This window comes from Schistocerca cancellata, chromosome 2 (assembly GCF_023864275.1).
Source record: "Schistocerca cancellata isolate TAMUIC-IGC-003103 chromosome 2, iqSchCanc2.1, whole genome shotgun sequence".
NCBI classification, from domain to species: Eukaryota; Metazoa; Arthropoda; class Insecta; order Orthoptera; family Acrididae; genus Schistocerca; species Schistocerca cancellata.
This window is the reverse complement of record NC_064627.1, coordinates 568,484,143-568,503,440: the sequence shown is the minus strand read 5'-3', so window position 1 is coordinate 568,503,440 and position 19,298 is coordinate 568,484,143.

Below are 19,298 nucleotides of genomic sequence, written 5' to 3'. Positions count from 1 at the left end.
ACAGTCAACACGGAATTGTGCTGGCTGTTATGTTTCATACTGTATTTAACGCGTAAAATGATGGTTCATACAGTGAACTATTGCCAAATGACATTTTACATCACGTGTCAAAAGCTCTTGATAGTGCAGTTTACGGTATTCTATTAAAGAAGCTCAAAAACTGTATCAGATACATTTCTGGTAACGGATTTTCAACCGGTCTTGCAAACAGATTGCAGAGTGTCGCATTAAGAAATCCATGGAGTCTTCAGCAGCATCTGTAGACAGTGCTAGGTGACAACTAGTCCTCACGTAGCAAACTATAAGATGGTGAGGTTCGTCCTGCTTTAACAAAAGTCAAATATATGACATGTGATTTGTATCGCACAAAAAAATTTAGTTCCAAATGGTTTCGTCGAACACGGTAGGCCTATAAAATAAATTGAGTATCTACGGTAATCTTTGTGCTATAAATAATATCAGGTGCAATGCTTGCAAGCTAGTAGCACTTTAAAAATCATAAGCTTTCGTTACGTAGCGTGCTGCATCACGGCTTAGTCTACAAATTCTAGCTCTTTAATGTAGCTCCGCCACCAACAAAGAAATTTATTTTCTTAAGCCAGCATATTTCACGTTGTGCACGATCACTTAATATTCTTTCCCTTGCAGCTTTGCTTCGTTCTTAAACAATATCTTTGGTCACTCACGCCAATACACTCTTATAAAAGGACCACAACTACTGAGAAATATTGTTATTACTTCGTTCCTTCTCAACCTTAATAGCCAAATACAAAAAATCGTAAAATTAAGTTAAGACGCGTTGTGTAATTTTACTCTGACGAAGAGAATGCCAGACTCAATGTCTTTTTTTTTTTACTTTGAGCCTACAATACGTCTACACAACTCTCTCACTGTCTTTCTATTTTAATTAAAAATTAAAAATCTGCTAACTTCGTGTATTGACAGAACCTTCTTCTACATTAACACTTTTCTTCCTGCTTTGAACCACAACATCAGTTCTCTCTTACGGAGAAACTGTGATACAAATGACAATAAATTAAAAAAAAGTTTTACACTACAAACCGAAAAGCAGAATTATTACTGAAAGTATATTTTCATTTTCATCTACTCATGAACTAAAGAAAACCTGGCTGAGTTAATTAACTTGTCTTTATCGCATTTATTTTGTACACTACCGCAAATCATTAATTTACACAAAGAATTACGTAACTGCTTCTTTAAAATAAGACAGCTTTGGCGTCTACCCAAGATAATGAAGTCTATTATACATTACACAAATCTCTGATTCAAACAATGGGTATACTTATTATAAATACACATTACCTTAGTATTCTCTGACAGCCACACTAGAAGAAGACACAAAAAGTACAGCTATGTCTTTTACAACTGACACACTTTTCAAGTGTCTTAAAAATTACAGTCCATAGCCTTCGGCCTAATTCCAACAGTGGATAAATCCTAAACCACAAATACACATATGCGCACGCAGCTACCTTAGCTGTGCTGAGGTCACGTGATATAGCGACGTGATGGCTTGAATAAAGTCGTGTTCATGCCGTTGTGTAGTATGTGATGTAGAATAGTCAGCTTGTAATGTTGCTGCATTAATTTGTTCTGAAAGCGGTGCTGATATTCAAGACCATAAAAGTGGGTTAAAAGCCGTATATATATATATATATATATATATATATATATATATATATATATATATATATATATATATATAAAGACAATTTAAATAAAAAGAAATAAATCAGTTTATATTTGGACATTTATTTTAACATTGATCATTGTTCCGTTAAAATTTCAGCGTATCAAACTTGATTCATAACTAAACTGGTGCCTTATTTAGGATTGTGAAAATGTGAGTTTGTAATCTTACGGAACACATCAAATAGGGAGCCAAGATTGGGAGACTACATACAACACTGCATTCATAAAATAACACACGAAGAACGTTGAAACATATCCAAGAGGAAATTAACCACAACCAACCGATTCAATTTTCACCCAAAGAAGTTACGTTCGTAGCGCAATCCAGTCCGTCATGAAATTACCACAAACTGGTATACTAAATTCATACTAACTCTCTGTGAAATCTTCCCGAAAAGAATAGCTGAGGGCTACTTTGATGCTTACACCACATGCTTCACGTGGTCAACTTGGTTTACACAAAGAGTGTAACTCCACAATAATTTTGATGATTAAAATAAATTACATCGAAACGCAATTTACAAAAGGAAAACCTCTAACTGGTTACTATCGTCTTACTATAAACATGATGGGTCAAACAATTGTATAAGCACGTAGTACTGGTCTCACAAAGTACACCCCACGTGGGTTGAACATAAAGAAAAGTTGCTACATTGAAAAATATTGTCAAGACGAGACGTTATAATCTCACGCACATTTGCATTTAAGATTGATGATCTTTGTTAGAGTTACTGATCAACACGTGGTTCCATTTTACTCACAAAGTAGTGACAAAGCAACTACCGGAAGATATTCTGAACTTCACACTCGAATTACACTGTGTTGCAATTTAAGATAACATTAGATATTTTAGAGCTAAACCTGAAATTAAGGTGATTAAATTTTCAGTTAGGCTGAACTTAAGAAATCCATTGTCCTACGGACTTAGCAGACACGCGCTTAGCCGGAGATCTTACCACTTCAGACGCTCGCTGCGGACAGACTGACCTGGGCCCCTACCAAGAGTGCTTAACAGATACAAACGGCAGTGACCAGAGAAGCAGCTTCCTATACCAACATGACAGGGGACGGACAGGACCATACTAAGAATAGAAACCTCTCTGCTTTTAGAAATCGTAGCTACCTGTTCCGACGTTGGTCCTACTGTTCTCTAGCAGACAGGCTTGTCTGCTATCATCAAGCATGCAACTAGAAATACATTTGCTCATTCATCCTCTCACACAGAAGGGAAGGGGGATGACAGTATCTTATCATACACAGTATATAAAAGAAAGCGGATGTAGGTTCTGTATGAGACTGTGTGGCATGAATTACATATAAACTGTGTTTTAAAGTGTAGTAGTGTGACAGATCGTTCTTGTTTGTGTGTAAAAGTAACACGTTTCACTGCTCAGTCTCCTCCCAGATAGTCAGAAACACCGCAGTAAATTTAGAAGTGGAATTTATGCCGTAAATGACAACAGATTTAAGAAATTAACATGAAAGGAATCCAACACAGACCTTTCAAGCTTCTCACATTTGAGGCTGAATGTAAGCACTGATTTTCAACAATTTAGCGGTTTGATAAGCTAGTATCACACATGTAGTATTGTAATTTGAGTAATTCCTGCGGAATGCCCAATGCTTATCGCTCTAACAATTGGTCAGGTTAAAGCATAAAGCAGAGAGTTTGATACATTGTACACTCCTGGAAATTGAAATAAGAACACCGTGAATTCATTGTCCCAGGAAGGGGAAACTTTATTGACACATTCCTGGGGTCAGATACATCACATGATCACACTGACAGAACCACAGGCACATAGACACAGGCAACAGAGCATGCACAATGTCGGCACTAGTACAGTGTATATCCACCTTTCGCAGCAATGCAGGCTGCTATTCTCCCATGGAGACGATCGTAGAGATGCTGGATGTAGTCCTGTGGAACGGCTTGCCATGCCATTTCCACCTGGCGCCTCAGTTGGACCAGCGTTCGTGCTGGACGTGCAGACCGCGTGAGACGACGCTTCATCCAGTCCCAAACATGCTCAATGGGGGACAGATCCGGAGATCTTGCTGGCCAGGGTAGTTGACTTACACCTTCTAGAGCACGTTGGGTGGCACGGGATACATGCGGACGTGCATTGTCCTGTTGGAACAGCAAGTTCCCTCGCCGGTCTAGGAATGGTAGAACGATGGGTTCGATGACGGTTTGGATGTACCGTGCACTATTCAGTGTCCCCTCGACGATCACCAGTGGTGTACGGCCAGTGTAGGAGATCGCTCCCCACACCATGATGCCGGGTGTTGGCCCTGTGTGCCTCGGTCTTATGCAGTCCTGATTGTGGCGCTCACCTGCACGGCGCCAAACACGCATACGACCATCATTGGCACCAAGGCAGAAGCGACTCTCATCGCTGAAGACGACACGTCTCCATTCGTCCCTCCATTCACGCCTGTCGCGACACCACTGGAGGCGGGCTGCACGATGTTGGGGCGTGAGCGGAAGACGGCCTAACGGTGTGCGGGACCGTAGCCCAGCTTCATGGAGACGGTTGCGAATGGTCCTCGCCGATACCCCAGGAGCAACAGTGTCCCTAATTTGCTGGGAAGTGGCGGTGCGGTCCCCTACGGCACTGCGTAGGATCCTACGGTCTTGGCGTGCATCCGTGCGTCGCTGCGGTCCGGTCCCAGGTCGACGGGCACGTGCACCTTCCGCCGACCACTGGCGACAACATCGATGTACTGTGGAGACCTCACGCCCCACGTGTTGAGCAATTCGGCGGTACGTCCACCCGGCCTCCCGCATGCCCACTATACGCCCTCGCTCAAAGTCCGTCAACTGCACATACGGTTCACGTCCACGCTGTCGCGGCATGCTACCAGTGTTAAAGACTGCGATGGAGCTCCGTATGCCACGGCAAACTGGCTGACACTGACGGCGGCGGTGCACAAATGCTGCGCAGCTAGCGCCATTCGACGGCCAACACCGCGGTTCCTGGTGTGTCCGCTGTGCCGTGCGTGTGATCATTGCTTGTACAGCGCTCTCGCAGTGTCCGGAGCAAGTATGGTGGGTCTGACACACCGGTGTCAATGTGTTCTTTTTTCCATTTCCAGGAGTGTATTTACAGTTATTTCTACGTCTAATTTTTATAAGTTCCTGAATTACATTTTCGTCTTTAAACAAAAGCTTTCTGCTACACTGTGCAACATTTACTTCATCACTTTCATAAGACTGAAAGGCAAAATATCAGTCTGACAAGCAGCATTTAATTATCAAACGCTTGCTCAAAAAATACATGGGGAATTTTTCTCTCCCGTTACAAGAAATGACATTCCTTTTCATCAGTAACGTCCGGTTTTACTGTAAATAAGATTTGACGTCTATGACGCTTCCGATATCTAGTACAGAAACTGAAACCGTATCAAGGCATGAAGTAGCATATATTACAAAACGATGATTGCTGACAAAAGTGTTGCAGCGAACCGGATAACATTAGTAGTAAGTCATGCAGCTGTCTTCAAGGATAAGATCATCGGCTTTACCTGGTGTCAGAGAGAAGAGAATTTCTGGTAGCTGAAAAATCTGACTAGTAGGCCTGGAGCCAGACAGATTTAGTAGGTTAACAGTAATGAACACACCACACAAATAGACACAGACCTTTTATGGTAATAATACAATTACTTCGTTTATCAGTGTCCGTGGCGAAACGAAACACATATTAATGTTGTGTTGATCAAATGTTCTGCAGTGATTCTGAACACAGACTAACATAACCTCACTACCAAAATATATAAGTATATTCACCACATTCGGCTACTGAAGTATTTCCCTTAGTAGCTCGTCTATTAATGTTCCAGTAATGTTTGCTCTTATTCAACAACACTAGTATATTGTTCCTTGTAGATTTTTATGCGAATAAGACTTCAGAAAAATTTCGTTACATAAGAAATGAAACTATACCTTTAAGCAATTGAAACGTTTGCACAACTATTTCATGTACAGTCATATCGGTAGACGTACGGATAAACTGCATATTGTACTACATGTCACGAAGCAGATGATAATTGTTGCGTATGTCTCCCAGTTATTTCTCTCTTTTTTCTGTGGATGCTAAATGCAGAGAAAATATAAAAAAAATGTATGGTACAGAAACCGGATCCAGTTTCCTGCCGATACTGATTTCAGTATCAGAATCTTCAGGGGAAAAATGTTTGCGATATATGTTTATGTCTTAGTTGCCCTTAATAATATTCCTTTTAGCCGCAAGCGTCCAGTCAATCCTTCGAACTTCATCTGTGGGAAAACTGTTATATATTGAAATTACGTAAAATAAATAGAAAGAAACACAACTATGCAGTTTACCTCTCATAATTTTCCACATATACCTTTGCGAAACAGATAAATTGTGAAGCCAGAACATTATGCCCGCTGTCTGTCGCGAGACTGAATATTGCATGTTGGCGTTATAGCTTACCTGACACGTTAAGGACAATATATAAATTTAGCAGGTGAACGAAAAATGATTTTAGCGACCGCAGTGGGGACATCCAGTGACGTAGACGACTTTAACAAAGGGCAGATTGTTATGGGACGAAGCGCTGGATCGAGCACCTCGGAAATGGCGAAGTTGTTTTTCTGTTTGCGCGCTGCTGTCGTGAGCATCTATGGAAAATGGTTGAAAGACGGTGACGTCACGATTAGATTGAAACGTCCCCTTAGAACAATTTATACACGACTGTGCTTAAACTGACACACAATATTTTTAGCGCAACGCAATCTGACTATCAAAGATCCCTGCAAAAGAATGGCCCTGAGTAACATTAAACTATACCTTTCACAAATAACTTACCTCACAAAAATCTTCATTACTCGAACTACTGCAATACAGCGAGCGCCATTATTGCCAGATAAATAAAAGATTCAAACTACAGAAGGCACTAACTACTGATAGGGATAGTTAGCAAATGAAAGATTTTAATAGAGAACAAACACTGTATTTACCTTAATAATCATAATATATATAGCAGTTCAATTTCAAAACTTCCGCCATCTCTCTCCCCACATCCACCACTGCTGGCGGCTCACCTCCAACTGTGCAACGCTACGCGCTGTTCACATCCAGCTGCCGCTGCCCAACACTACAATGGCAGACAACAATGCAAACTAGCCACATACTGCACACAGCACAGCCAGTGATTTTCATACAGAGCGCTACGTGGCATTACCAATATAAAAATCTAAACAGCCTACTTACATAGCCTCCATGCTCCCCAAAAAAAATTTTACAAATTTTTTTGGCCAGTGGCCAATAATGATTTGATAAAATTTTTTTATAATTACACTAACAAAGATATCCAATGCACACACTTATTGATACAATGTTGGTCAAAAGCTAAAATTTTCTCACAGTCCATAAAGACAGTCCTGATCATTCATCATAATAGTAATTACAGTTTTTTTTACAAAGTCTCATTAGTAAAAAAATTGCACACAGAAGTAGTGGATTTCCATGCAGTCTTGAAGAAGTAGTGGTGTCCTTCCAACGGAAAGACAGTGCTGACTCTTGACATGCTGACAGCTAATGGGCCACAATGGAGCAAACCCACAGCAGAGTCAGTCGAAGTTGATGAATATTGGTAGGTAGGTCATCACAGAGTAGACCCACTGTAGTCCTGGTAGAGATTGTGGTATTGGTGGCCACCAGAGGTGCAGACCCACTGCAGTCCTTGTAGAAATAATGGTATTGGTGAGTCAGCAAAGGTGTAGACCCACTGTAGTCCTTGTAGAAATAATGGTATTGGTGGGTGTAAGTAGGCTGTTTAGATTTTTATATTGGTAATGCCACGTAGCGCTCTGTATGAAAATCACTGGCTGTGCTGTGTGCAGTATGTGGCTAGTTTGCATTGTTGTCTGCCATTGTAGTGTTGGGCAGCGGCAGCTGGATGTGAACAGCGCGTAGCGTTGCACAGTTGGAGGTGAGCCGCCAGCAGTGGTGGATGTGGGGAGAGAGATGGCGGAAGTTTTGAAATTGAACTGCTATATACACTCCTGGAAATTGAAATAAGAACACCGTGAATTCATTGTCCCAGGAAGGGGAAACTTTATTGACACATTCCTGAGGTCAGATACATCACATGATCACACTGACAGAACCACAGGCACATAGACACAGGCAACAGAGCATGCACAATGTCGGCACTAGTACAGTGTATATCCACCTTTCGCAGCAATGCAGGCTGCTATTCTCCCATGGAGACGATCGTAGAGATGCTGGATGTAGTCCTGTGGAACGGCTTGCCATGCCATTTCCACCTGGCGCCTCAGTTGGACCAGCGTTCGTGCTGGACGTGCAGACCGCGTGAGACGACGCTTCATCCAGTCCCAAACATGCTCAATGGGGGACAGATCCGGAGATCTTGCTGGCCAGGGTAGTTGACTTACACCTTCTAGAGCACGTTGGGTGGCACGGGATACATGCGGACGTGCATTGTCCTGTTGGAACAGCAAGTTCCCTTGCCGGTCTAGGAATGGTAGAACGATGGGTTCGATGACGGTTTGGATGTACCGTGCACTATTCAGTGTCCCCTCGACGATCACCAGTGGTGTACGGCCAGTGTAGGAGATCGCTCCCCACACCATGATGCCGGGTGTTGGCCCTGTGTGCCTCGGTCGTATGCAGTCCTGATTGTGGCGCTCACCTGCACGGCGCCAAACACGCATACGACCATCATTGGCACCAAGGCAGAAGCGACTCTCATCGCTGAAGACGACACGTCTCCATTCGTCCCTCCATTCACGCCTGTCGCGACACCACTGGAGGCGGGCTGCACGATGTTGGGGCGTGAGCGGAAGACGGCCTAACGGTGTGCGGGACCGTAGCCCAGCTTCATGGAGACGGTTGCGAATGGTCCTTGCCGATACCCCAGGAGCAACAGTGTCCCTAATTTGCTGGGAAGTGGCGGTGCGGTCTCCTACGGCACTGCGTAGGATCCTCCGGTCTTGGCGTGCATCCGTGCGTCGCTGCGGTCCGGTCCCAGGTCGACGGGCACGTGCACCTTCCGCCGACCACTGGCGACAACATCGATGTACTGTGGAGACCTCACGCCCCACGTGTTGAGCAATTCGGCGGTACGTCCACCCGGCCTCCCGCATGCCCACTATACGCCCTCGCTCAAAGTCCGTCAACTGCACATACGGTTCACGTCCACGCTGTCGCGGCATGCTACCAGTGTTAAAGACTGCGATGGAGCTCCGTATGCCACGGCAAACTGGCTGACACTGACGGCGGCGGTGCACAAATGCTGCGCAGCTAGCGCCATTCGACGGCCAACACCGCGGTTCCTGGTGTGTCCGCTGTGCCGTGCGTGTGATCATTGCTTGTACAGCGCTCTCGCAGTGTCCGGAGCAAGTATGGTGGGTCTGACACACCGGTGTCAATGTGTTCTTTTTTCCATTTCCAGGAGTGTATGTTTATGTCTTAGTTGCCCTTAATAATATTCCTTTTAGCCGTAAGCGTCCAGTCAATCCTCCGAACTTCATCTGTGGGAAAACTGTTATATATTGAAATTACGTAAAATAAATAGAAAGAAACACAACTATGCAGTTTACCTCTCATAATTTTCCACAAATACCTTTGCGAAACAGATAAATTGTGAAGCCAGAACATTATGCCCGCTGCCTGTCGCGAGACTGAATATTGCATGTTGGCGTTATAAGCACCTGACACGATAAGGACAATATATAAATTTAGCAGGTGAACGAAAAATTATTTTAGCGACCGCAGTGGGGATATCCAGTGACGTAGACGACTTTAACAAAGGGCAGATTGTTATGGGACGAAGCGCTGGAACGAGCACCTCGGAAATGGCGAAGTTGTTTTTCTGTTTGCGCGCTGCTGTCGTGAGCATCTATGGAAAATGGTTGAAAGACGGTGACGTCACGATTAGATGACAAGTTGCTGGGTGTCTACGGCTCACCACAGAAGCGCAGGGGGGGGGGGGGAGACTTACTCGCTATCTAAAGCAAGACAGACGATGACCTGTGGTACATCTGACTACAGAGTTCTTTACAATTCTGGTGTGGCCACAAGCGAGCACGTCGTCCAGCGCACATTGCCGAAGAAGGAATCCGCGTCAAGCTACCCCTACGTGTTCCCATGGTGGCCCAGCGACATAGCCAAATAATAATTATGGTTGTAGATGACACGAGATCATCGAGGTTTGACTGTGAATCAATGAAATCATCTCGCCTTGGCGGAAGAACCAAATTGTTTCTCACACCAGGTCGGTCGTGTCCAGGAACGTCGTAATCCAGGCGAATGGCTACACAAAACACACACTTCGACACAGATCCTGGCCAGTGGAGCATGTATTATGCAGTAGTGGTCATTCACCTGGGCTTCCGTGGTATCTAGGCAATAACTGAAGGCATCACGACAGCTATGGGCTATATGAGCGTCAGCGATGACATCTTCCAACAGGATAACAGTGGTTTGAGAAGCATTATAGTACACTCACGCTGAAGTCTTGGCCTCCGAATTCGCCTGATCTGCTCTGAAACCACGAAACACATCTGGGACGCTAACGGGCGCCAACTCCTTGCTCACAATAACAGGCCTGTAATTTATGGGAACTGGGTGGCATTTTAGTAGACTTCTGGTGCCATCTTCCTCCAGAAGCCTACGAAGGATTTGCTGAATCCATACCATGTAGCACTGCAGCTATATTGCATCCAAAACTGGAGGCTATTAAGCGGGTAGTCAAGGCGCTTGGCTCATCGTGTATATAATAACCCTTGAACAACCCTCTTTTCATTCATTCACCTTTAATTATGCAAGTGGAGGAAAGCTGAATTAGGTAAACAAGAGACATGATATCACAGTGACTGTATGAGCTGATTTCACTTCCACTTCTCAATCTTCTCTAATCTGATATGGTACTAGGTATATCAGTTTGCTTTATGGGTGCACTTTGGGTGATGAGTGCTGTGAATATGAAACAGGGGACTTTTAGCGAGTCATGGCGAAATGAGCCATTGGGAGTTGTGGGCACGCTGGAGTTTGTTGGAAGAAAGGGGGAGAAGTACATATACGGCGTCCTCGTCATGTCGGAGAAAGAGGTGGGGGGGCGGGGGGGTGGAAGTCGTTTTGACAATCAGTGAGCAGGCGGAGAGGCCATTGCCTGGTTTATAGCACAGTCTACCGGACGGCTGAGATAAAAAGCCTTCTTTATGGAGGTGGAACTCTTGCAGTGGGTGATAGGCGCTAGGAGCTTTTTGAAAGAAATACTCCAGCAGATAATCATCTCTTGATTTTCCTAAAAACATGACAAAAGAGCTCTGACCTTAACGTTAAGAAGTTTCAGCAAAGTCGGCGACTAGCATCGTGGACAATTTTCTTAACTTTTCACAGGACCTATAATGCTAGGCTATCTAGTAGCTGAATGAGCACCGACTGGGGTGTTAGAAGTGACGTTAGGAGAAAGTAGCACTGAGTAAGAAGTTTTTTTAGAAAAGAGGGGAAGAAACTCAATTCATTGGCTTGTTGACATTTCGTTGTTTCTTTTTGTGGTATTTTGTAAAAGGAATTGCCTGTAGCAATTTTTTAAAGGTTTGGTGGACTCATTTTATTTGTGGGAGGAAATAGCAAGCTGCTTTCTGCAGACAGAAAATAGGAAATGCAGACAAGTTTCAGACAGGAGATGGTGGCAAGAGTTGTAGCCGCACTCTCAAGTGGCAGAGGCATCTGGGGTCTCCAGTGTTCTACTCCTCAGGTGCCTAATTATAGCGCTAAACTTCAGACCAGGCAGCTGCGGTATCTCCACTCTGCTCACTTCACGTTTAAAATTATGGTAAGCATCGCTTACAGCTCTGGCGCATTACGATGAGCAGGAGAAATGTAATACAAGTTCAAGATAAATTTCACTGTCTCGTATACGTCATTTCTTCCTCAGATCTTTGGGATTCTTTGGTGCTAGTTGCAAACAAACAGTCACTGTGATCGTCATACACAATCTGCAAATCAGTTCATAGAGTCAGGTGTAAGATTATTAAGCAACTTCATTTCATTTAGCAACTCTTCCAACTCACGGTTTTAGTTTGCAATTGTCGTCAGAAAGTGAATCATTGTGAAGCCCAGATTCACACAATTGTTCTTTAATATTTTATAACTCAAACTGTCTTTTGTAATACACTACAGCCGCGCGGGATTAGCCGAGCGGTCTGGGGCGCTGCAGTCATGGACTGTGAGGCTGGTCCCGGCGGAGGTTCGAGTCCTCCCGCGCGCATGGGTGTGTATGTTTGTCCTTAGGATAATTTAGATTAAGTAGTGTGTAAGCTTAGGGACTGATGACCTTAGCAGTTAAGTCCCATACGATTTCACACACAATACACTACAGCGCATACTTATATCCCGAGTTTATTATCACATTCAATCCCAATCCTTTCAGACGTTTTTGGGTGTGATCAAACACCGAAAAAGTCCTTACCAATTTAGGTAAAACCATTTACTGAATATATAATAATAAAGAAAATGTCAGCTAATATATTTCAATGTACTAGAGCAACTCGCGCCATCATCTGTGATCTAATGCATAGGGGCAGTGACACACAAAATTATGTAGATGCTTTTTAACGTTTTGGATATCGTGATAAATTTCGTGCTTCTTGCTGCTCTCTGTCAGTCGTTACAAACACAGCGTGTCTCGTATTAGTACACGGATTTAACGCTTGATGCGTCCACTTCAGCTTCAGTGTTTTTCAATATTCGAGACAGACCGAAAGTTAACGTCTTTTGTGTAATGAGCAAGAGAATAGGTTACAATTCTTTTATTCTTCCAAGAGAAAATCATCAACGAAATAGTGTATTTAGATATGCTAGAAAACTTTTTAATCCCGCAGATCAAGAACGCAGCGTACGCGTCTTGAAAGATGGCGCACCGCCACGCTGCCTCATTAATGTCCAGGATTTCCTCAGTAACTCCTTTGCAAATAAATCGACCGGCAGACGTCGAGGTGTGTCGATTGCAATAGTCCCCACGTTCGCTCGACTTGACACTTCTTGATGTATATTTTTTGTGGGCATTCATCAAAGGTACAGAGCTTATACCACCCTTACGGCTCCTCTATCAGAGCTCAGAGCTCAGAGCAATAATCTAAGCAGCAATTGATAATTTAGGCGTCGCATGCTACAGCGAGTTTGGCAAGAAATCTACTTCAGACGGGACGTGTGCCACTAGGAGATGGAAGTCACGTTCAACCAGTCTAGATGTAAGGTAAAAACTTAATGTATGTTGCTACAGAATGACATCAGAACCAGGTCTGTGAGCCATATGAAGAAATGTATATGAATTTGCGAAGTTTATAAGTCCTTTCAGAAACATCTTGCAACACTGAAGTACAAAGTAATCAGGTAATTGTCCTATACAATGTTTATATTTACTTTAAAATTAAATTATATACCTATCCTGTTCATATCTGGTTAACGCAGCTCTTTAACTAAGCCAGCTCTGACACTTTATTCTCAACTGTTTTAGAGACAGTTCTATTTGTACACTGATAACAGGTGTGCTACTGGATGGATTTTAGGTCCTCTGTAATTCTTTGTATACAGGATGCAGATAAACAATCTGATAAGGTCAGAGCAGAGTTAGGGATGCAAACTCAAGCAAAATTTTACAATCAGCCATAGGCAGGAAGTACTTTGTCGTTAAGCTATGCCCACAAAACGAGAGATACGATTGCCTGGAAGTTTGTTCAGTAAGCGAACGTGTTTAGGTTTGCCTAGCAGCGCTGCTTCGTCCCGCTAAGCTGCTGCTGCGTTGTTCTGTGGTTGTTGTGCTTCACGCTGTGTTGTGTGCAACTCTGTAGCGATGTTAAAAGCAGCAATTTCTATGGTTGGCTATAAGTAACTTTAAAAAAAAAAAAAAAAAAAAAAAAGGCATTTAAAACTTCATTTCAGTTTTCTTTTTCACTGTTGAAAAAAAAAAAGGTTCAAATGGCACTAAGCACTATGGAACTTAATATCTGAGGTCATCAGCCCCCTAGACTTAAAACTAATTAAACCTAACTAGCCTATGGAAATCACACACAACCATGCCCGAGGCAGGACTCGAACCTGCGACCGTAGCAGCAGTGCGGTTCCGGACTGAAGCGCCTAGAACCGCTCGGCCACCGCGGCCGGATTCACTGCTGCCACAGTTCAGCCTTGTTGATCTGCTGTACTTTTTAAAATAAAAATTCACTCTTACTGTCTGTCCACTAGGAAAAACTAAAACATGTGGACTGATTTAATTACTAATAATATTGCATCTTACAGTACCATTTGTCGACTATTTTACTGCTGCGCTTTTTCTGGTTATGATCTGAACTAGTTAATCATGTTATGGTATTTTTAGAATAGTTGAGTTAAAATCCAGTCTTTACCCAGTAAACATATCTAACGTAACCAGACAAGGGTATGAATTTAAAGTATTCCTAGCTTTCGCACTTCGATGTTATAATTTCTTTCTAAAGGAATAGAGGGTGAGTTTGATAAATCTGCTTTATTTTTCCCAAAGTAGTTACGAAAATAAGGTAAGTCTTAACATTAATATATAGTGTTACACCAAATTTTAAAAAAAATTATTATCACTACGCGATGATTACCTTATTTAAGCCATTTAGTCTGAATTGGTTAAAAAAAATAATCTTAGCATTTTCATACTTCACAAAGCTGTATAGACTGATGTTGGAGAGATGTTTCACAGAGTTGTTACGTAGCAGCTAGCTGAAACAGCAATCTACAGTTAATGTGATTAGCGACTGCGCTGTTTTGCAGAACAGGTTGGGGCAAGTTAAAAAAATGGTGCAAATGGCTCTGAGCACTATGGGACTTAACATCTGAGGTCATCAGTCCCCTAGAACTTAGAACTACTTAAACCTAACTAACCTAAGGACATCATACACATCCATGCCCGAGGCAGGATTGCAAACTGCGACCGTAGCGGTCGCGCGGTTCCAGACTGAAGCGCCTAGAACCGCTCGGCCACAACGCCGGCCGGGGCAAGTTCGATGAAATACACAAACTTCCGCGTGCCTTTCGCTGACTGGCTGTCGTTTCATTGTCGAAGATCCACAACGGTGCATTGCCGACCAACGGTTACATGAAAAATTTTGTTTGATTCGACTCCTCCTGCCCTGCTCTTCACTTCTTATAATGTTCTTTTCCTCCACCCTATAGAAATTACCTGCCGTAGTATGTCCAAGAATCTGAATGTTCAAATGTGTTTGTGTGTGAAATCTTATGCTAAGGTCATCAGTCCCTAAGCTTACACACTACTTAACCTCAATTATCCTAAGGACAAACACACACACCCATGCCCGAGGGAGGACTCGAACCTCCGCCGGGACCAGCCGCACAATCCATGACTGCAGCGCCCAAGACCGCTCGGCTAATCCCGCGCGGCCAAGAACCTGAAGTAGCCTTTTTGCTGACGAGTGAAGTGCTACAATTAAGTCTAATGGATAATCTTCCCCGCTAGGAAATGGAAATCATATTTTCTTAAATGTTTTTAACTGATCGTCTGTAAACGAACTGTCAGTGAGCTTAGATGAAACACAGTACATGCAGTTTACGCTGCTGAAAGCCTCACAGCGCCATTGGAAATGTTATACGAGGGCAGTTCAATAAGTAATGCAACACATTTTTTTTCTGAAACAGGGGTTGTTTTATTCAGCATTGAAATACACCAGGTTATTCCCCAATTTTTTAGCTACACAACACTATTTTTCAACGTAATATCCATTCAATGCTACGGCCTTACGCCACCTTGAAATGAGGGCCTGTATGCCTGCACAGTACCATTCCACTGGTCGATGTCGGAGCCAACCTCGTACTGCATCAATAACTTCTTCATCATCCTCGTAGTGCCTCCCACGGATTGCGTCCGTCATTGGGCCAAACATATGGAAATCCGACGGTGCGAGATCGGGGCTGTAGGGTGCATGAGGAAGAACAGTCCACTGAAGTTTTGTGAGCTCCTCTCGGGTGCGAAGACTTGTGTGAGGTCTTGCGTTGTCATGAAGAAGGAGAAGTTCGTTCAGATTTTTGTGCCTACGAACACGCTGAAGTCGTTTCTTCAATTTCTGAAGAGTAGCACAATACACTTCAGAGTTGATCGTTTGACCATGGGGAAGGACATCGAACAGAATAACCCCTTCAGCGTCCCAGAAGACTGTAACCATGACTTTACCGGCTGAGGGTATGGCTTTAAACTATTTCTTGGTAGGGGAGTGGGTGTGGCGCCACTCCATTGATTGCCGTTTTGTTTCAGGTTCGAAGTGATGAACCCATGTTTCATCGCCTGTAACAATCTTTGACAAGAAATTGTCACCCTCAGCCACATGACGAGCAAGCAATTCCGCACAGATGGTTCTCCTTTGCTCTTTATGGTGTTCGGTTAGACAACGAGGGACCCAGCGGGAACAAACCTTTGAATATCCCAACTGGTGAACAATTATGACAGCACTACCAACAGAGATGTCAAGTTGAGCACTGAGTTGTCTGATGGTGATCCGTCGATCATCTCGAACGAGTGTGTTCGCACGCTCCGCCATTGCAGGAGTCACAGCTGTGCACGGCCGGCCCGCACGCGGGAGATCAGACAGTCTTGCTTGACTTTGCGGCGATGATGACACACGCTTTGCCCAACGACTCACCGTGCTTTTGTCCACTGCCAGATCACCGTAGACATTCTGCAAGCGCCTATGAATATCTGAAATGCCCTGGTTTTTCGCCAAAAGAAACTCGATCACTGCCCGTTGTTTGCAACGCACATCCGTTACAGACGCCATTTTAACAGCTCCGTACAGCGCTGCCACCTGTCGGAAGTCAATGAAACTATACGAGACGAAGCGGGAATGTTCGAAAATATTCCACAAGAAATTTCCGGTTTTTTCAACCAAAATCGGCCGAGAAAAAAAACGTGTTGCATTACTTGTTGAACTGCCCTCGTATGTTGGTAAATCAATACTTTCCTAAATTCTTAGGTGTTTCAAGTCACGTGTTACAGATCTTCTTAAATGTCTAAGTTCTGCGACTTAAGCGTTTCGGGTAATGCCAGCTTTTAGAAGTTAAAAAGTTGACTTAAAGTTCCTGTTTTTATTCACAAATTATTCTTTGCACCCAAATTACTGCCTTTAAAGCTTTTACACTGATGCTGCGTTTATGTCCCGCATACTCTTCACGATTAATTATTGTGAAAGATTTTACCTATTTGAGTATGTGTTGCTTGAATCGTAAACTTTGTTTATATTGCTCTTGCTGCGTTGGCTTGCGCGCTGATTGACCGCCGTGCTGGAGGGCTGTAGACGGGCGAAAGCATTTCAGACGATGGCAATGTTAGACTGGTTTCTTCTTTGCATCTGAGGTAGCGGAGTTTCGGAAATTCGTTTGGTGCATAACGATTTGTGGTTGTATTGTGGTCAGAGTGCTATACATCGTGGTAATGTGTGTCTTAGTTTGGGATGAACACACTGCTATTACGTAAATTTTGATAGACTTATTTGTTCACAATAGAGGCCGTATGACGTATAGTGGCACAGTCCTTAGTATATTTTTGTCGATGTTGTTTCACTGTCTGCAGTATTTGTTTATTGCTTATAGATCGGCAACGCATTTCGATGCTATGATTTCATTGGAAAGGAACTGGGGAGGAGGGGGGGTGAGTTATGATCAATCTGAGTTATTTTTCAACAGACAGTTACGAAAATAAGATAAATCTTAACATTAACGTAGCGTTTAACACCAAATTTAGAAAAAAAATTATGACTGTACGAAGATTACCTTATTGAGCCATTGAGAATACGTCTGAATTAGTTTAAAAAAACCTGTGCATTATCATACTTCACAAAGATTAATGTTGAAGAGATGTTTCACAGAGTTGTTACGTAATGATGAATCACTAACCGACCCCATTGATTAGGTTCATTTGAAAGCCGTGTGTAGGAGAGGAATATCGGTGCCATTGAAAGTTTAAGTCGGCCGTGCAATGCGCTCAGATGATTAACTGCCTAAAGCGACTGCTCGCAGTTAGCAGGGGATCCGATTCGAATCCCGTTCTGGTACAAATTTTCATTGGACACTATAAATGAGTGTTTTCGTTGCATTTACAGGGTGTTTCAAAAATGACCGGTATATTTGAAACGGCAATAAAAACTAAACGAGCAGCGATAGAAATACACCGTTTGTTGCAATATGCTTGGGACAACAGTACATTTTCAGGCGGACAAACTTTCGAAATTACAGTAGTTACAATTTTCAACAACAGATGGCGCTGCAAGTGATGTGAAAGATATAGAAGACAACGCAGTCTGTGGGTGCGCCATTCTGTACGTCGTCTTTCTGCTGTAAGCGTGTGCTGTTCACAACGTGCAAGTGTGCTGTAGACAACATGGTTTATTCCTTAGAACAGAGGATTTTTCTGGTGTTGGAATTCCACCGCCTAGAACACAGTGTTGTTGCAACAAGACGAAGTTTTCAACGGAGGTTTAATGTAACCAAAGGACCGAAAAGCGATACAATAAAGGATCTGTTTGAAAAATTTCAACGGACTGGGAACGTGACGGATGAACGTGCTGGAAAGGTAGGGCGACCGCGTACGGCAACCACAGAGGGCAACGCGCAGCTAGTGCAGCAGGTGATCCAACAGCGGCCTCGGGTTTCAGTTCGCCGTGTTGCAGCTGCGGTCCAAATGACGCCAACGTCCACGTATCGTCTCATGCGCCAGAGTTTACACCTCTATCCCTACAAAATTCAAACGCGGCAACCCCTCAGCGCCGCTACCATTGCTGCACGAGAGACATTCGCTAACGATATAGTGCACAGGATTGATGACGGCGATATGCATGTGGGCAGCATTTGGTTTACTGACGAAGCTTATTTTTACCTGGACGGCTTCGTCAATAAACAGAACTGGCGCATATGGGGAACCGAAAAGCCCCATGTTGCAGTCCCATCGTCCCTGCATCCTCAAAAAGTACTGGTCTGGGCCGCCATTTCTTCCAAAGGAATCATTGGCCCATTTTTCAGATCCGAAACCATTACTGCATCACGCTATCTGGACATTCTTCGTGAATTTGTGGCGGTACAAACTGCCTTAGACGACACTGCGAACACCTCGTGGTTTATGCAAGATGGTGCCCGGCCACATCGCACGGCCGACGTCTTTAATTTCCTGAATGAATATTTCGATGATCGTGTGATTGCTTTGGGCTATCCGAAACATACAGAAGGCGGCGTGGATTGGCCTCCATATTCGCCAGACATGAACCCCTGTGACTTCTTTCTGTGGGGACACTTGAAAGACCAGGTGTACCGCCAGACTCCAGAAACAATTGAACAGCTGAAGCAGTACATCTCATCTGCATGTGAAGCCATTCCGCCAGACACGTTGTCAAAGGTTTCGGGTAATTTCATTCGGAGACTACGCCATATTATTGCTACGCATGATGGATATGTGGAAAATATCGTACTATAGAGTTTCCCAGACCGCAGCGCCATCTGTTGTTGAAAATTGTAACTACTGTAATTTCGAAAGTTTGTCTGCCTGAAAATGTACTGTTG